Source organism: Panthera pardus, unplaced genomic scaffold (assembly GCF_024362965.1).
Source record: "Panthera pardus isolate Hobbes unplaced genomic scaffold, ASM2436296v1 HiC_scaffold_15, whole genome shotgun sequence".
Taxonomy (NCBI): Eukaryota; Metazoa; Chordata; class Mammalia; order Carnivora; family Felidae; genus Panthera; species Panthera pardus.
Genome location: NW_026526710.1, coordinates 45,507,839 through 45,511,243, shown reverse-complemented (window position 1 = coordinate 45,511,243; position 3,405 = coordinate 45,507,839). Strand labels below are relative to the sequence as shown.

Here is a 3,405-nt window from a genome sequence, read left to right as displayed (position 1 = left end):
GGATGCTAGGTATTTTTGTCTTACTATAAACATTCTTAGACTTAGATCTAAGATATAGCTTCATTACTTAGAAATGGCTCTCTTTTGGGGCGCCTGGGTGGCTCAGTCAGTTATGTGTCCGACTTCGGCTCAAGTCATGATCTCACGGTTTGTGAGTTCGAGCCCCGCGTCGGGCTCTGTGCTGACTGCTCAGAGCCTGGAGCCTGCTTCTGGTTCTGTGTCTCCCTCTCTCTCTGTCCCTCCCCCACTCATGCTCTGTCTCTCTCTTTCTCATAAATAAGTAAACATTAAAAAAAATTAAAAAAAAAAAGAAATGGCTCTCTTTTTGTTCTTGTTGACAGGTTTGCTAAGGAGGACTGGAGCAAAGCTCGATCTAACGCTAATTCCTCTTCATTACTTAAGTAAAACTCAAGACACTCTGTGTACTCACTTCCCTATAAACCTTGAGGTTTTCCCATGTGGATGGTGGGAACTGACACTATTCTCAGTCTTGTATGAGCACAGGGCACTGTTACACCTAATCCTTTCAGAAAACCCTTTCCCTGGTTACATACAGATCACTTCCTTTTACATAACAGTTCAGTACTCAGCTGAACACTTGCAGGGATCCTCTGTAGGTCTCCAGGGTTCTCTCTCTGAGCTTCTCTCTCCTCTTCAGTGTTCTGCTCTTCAGTTACTTCTGGATTGTTCTGTCCAGAACATCAGCCCTTTCATTCCAAGTGAGGGGGCCTGACTTCTTCCTCCCTGTGTTATAGCCTGAATGGCAGAGCATAATTCTTTTAGTATAACATATAGAGTGTAATTGATGCTTATAATTATAATAACTGTATGGATTGAAACAATGTAGACACAATAGCAGTAAAAATAAAATATAATCATACAATTGCATTCGTGTGTAATATTTGGGAAATATCTTGAATCTTTCCTTTCTCTAGCTTTTTAAAATTCATTTATGTGGGAAGAATTTATTGTACACCTAGTAATCATATGCTGTGCTTCTTTCTAGGATATGGCCCTAAGAATAAGAGAGTAAGAGAATATTTGAATTGAATTCTAGGACTTAGAACCTTATCTGGGATTTTAGGGAAAAAATGGCATAATAGGCTTTCTTTATTAAAAACGATGTATGGCCGTATCAATTCAATGCTTGCTGGAATGACTTGAAATACTACTTTCTATATTGGAAAGATTATGTCCAAATACTAATGCAGCTGTCTGTGAGCTGGTTATGTGGAAACACTAAATAGGATAGAGCTCTAAACATGTTACCTCCAAAAGTGTATGTGGCAGAGCTTTTTATTTCCTTCTACCTTTTTTTTTCCTTCCATGGAAGTTAACTCTTACTCCAATAAAATACCCATTTATTTCTCAACTTAGATCCATCATTCCTGTTGGGCTGACAAGTTTTAACAGCTGTATTTCTGGTCCAGTTGTTTCCTTGTTGCATGCACAGAATCGCAGCTCCTCTAGGACAGGGCAAAGACCACATAGAACAAAGACAGGGCAAAACATTGACCAATTTGGCAGGCATAGCTCCTAAGGATAGCATAAGCGATCATTATGTAGCTGCACACATAGATAATTTCCGTGGAGTTCTCTTAAAGATATAAGCCCAGAAAAGTCTTGATTAAACTAATCTATCAGAATTTCTCATATTCACCTCATACAGTCAATGTTTTAAAAGTGCATTCTATGCAAACCAGTTTTCTAAGTGCAGGGGCCATAAAAAGGAAAAATAAATGTAACTCTCCTCTCTTGTGGAGCTTATAATTCTAAAATATGAATATCAGATTATGACAAGTGCTATGTGTAAAAAATAAATCTGGGAAGGAACAATACAGTGCCAGAGGATGACAATGATGATGTTTTTCAAAAATTGATGCTGTAAGATCTTACAATATGAATGAGTATCCAACAGACTCTGTGAAATTTTGAGCACTTTTCCATCATAAAGGGCTGCAATCTATTTTCCTGAGATTGTTTACGTGACTTCTCTTTTAATCTCTACCCTTAAAATCATGGTGAATAATAGATGACCCATAGCTACTCCTGGATGGATGAATCCTATGAAACAGGTACTGTGATGTGTCTAACACATTATATATATACATATATCTATATGTGTGTATATATATACAATGTATGTATATATATATATAATTTTACATATTTATATAAATTTTATGTATACAAAATTCACACACACAAACACACACACACACATATATGTATATATAATGTATCAAACATTTAAAACCTAAACAATTAAAATGATTAAAGCAACATCAAATAAGTTAGTGTTAAATCTAGATATAGAATTCATATCTTTTAATTTCAGTAACTGGGCCAAGCACAACTTGAACATACCTGAGAAGGTGCTTTCTGAGTGCTACCATTTCATGTACTATTATAAAGTAAATATTTTCCAAGTTATATGTTTCTACAGGGTCTGCTATTTCATTTAACCTGACTTCAAGTGATCAAAATCTGGAAGAATAAATTCAGAGATATTTTCTTTCAATTATTACATTTCTGCATGATTAGGTAACATGTCTTTTTGGAACACAAGTTCTGACCTCAGGAGAATTGATGTTTATTTTCAACCTGCTGATTTCTTGACTGATCTTACCCAAGTCATATAACCCCCTGCTTGAGTTTCCTCATCTGAAAAACAGAGATAAGAATAGTTTCTTGCTGTTACTGTTAGGAAATGTGAATAGCTCTAAAGCCTTATTATACAGAAGAATCAGGCCAAGGTAAGACAGTATAACAAAATACTGTAACTTTAACCTGATCTGGCCCATGGGGCACTTGCCCTCCATTGCCGAAGTAATTTATCCCACAAGTCACAACTATTACTTAAAGCTTGACTTTTTCAAAGGTCAAAGTCAAGTCATCTGTTATGTTTGGCTGGGATCCCACTCTCATCCATTATTTGATATTTTAAAGTCAGAGATAAAAGATGTAGGTAAAGGAGAGGATGGCTGCATCACTGGCAACAAAGCTGGGTGTGCATTCTGTCTCGTCCAGGCCCTTCTCTGCCCCATCAATATTCCGCACCCAGCATCTATGTCAGGTTCCATTCTCAAATGGGTAATTAACTACGAGAGCATTTAACACATGTTAACTGCTTGGCAATGTGCATGATTGAAGTTCCTGGCCCCTTTACTTAAGGAACTTATGAGTCAATTGGGGAAGACAATGGTAATGGGAAACAGTAACAAATTACTCAGAAATACATATAAAGACTCTGATATAGGTGATAACTGGTGTAGGACTTAACAGGTGTATCTTAGTGGGTGTATTAAGACAAACTATATTTCTAACCATCCCATTTAATCTCTTTAAGTTAATACTACCCACATTGTCCTTCTGTATATCTAGCCTCTTCTTCATTGCCACTTC

At 36.7% G+C, this 3,405-nt stretch overlaps 1 long non-coding RNA gene across 1 annotated transcript; it reads right to left on the bottom strand.

Moving 5' to 3' along the window:
• Positions 1-294: 294 nt before the first annotated feature.
• Positions 295-1,431, bottom strand: LOC109276525 (uncharacterized). Its single transcript, XR_002084710.2, has 2 exons — positions 1,270-1,431; positions 295-756 (listed from the first exon to the last, which is right to left on the bottom strand). It is a non-coding gene; the product is annotated as an uncharacterized LOC109276525 (long non-coding RNA).
• Between the last annotated feature and the right edge of the window lie 1,974 nt (positions 1,432-3,405).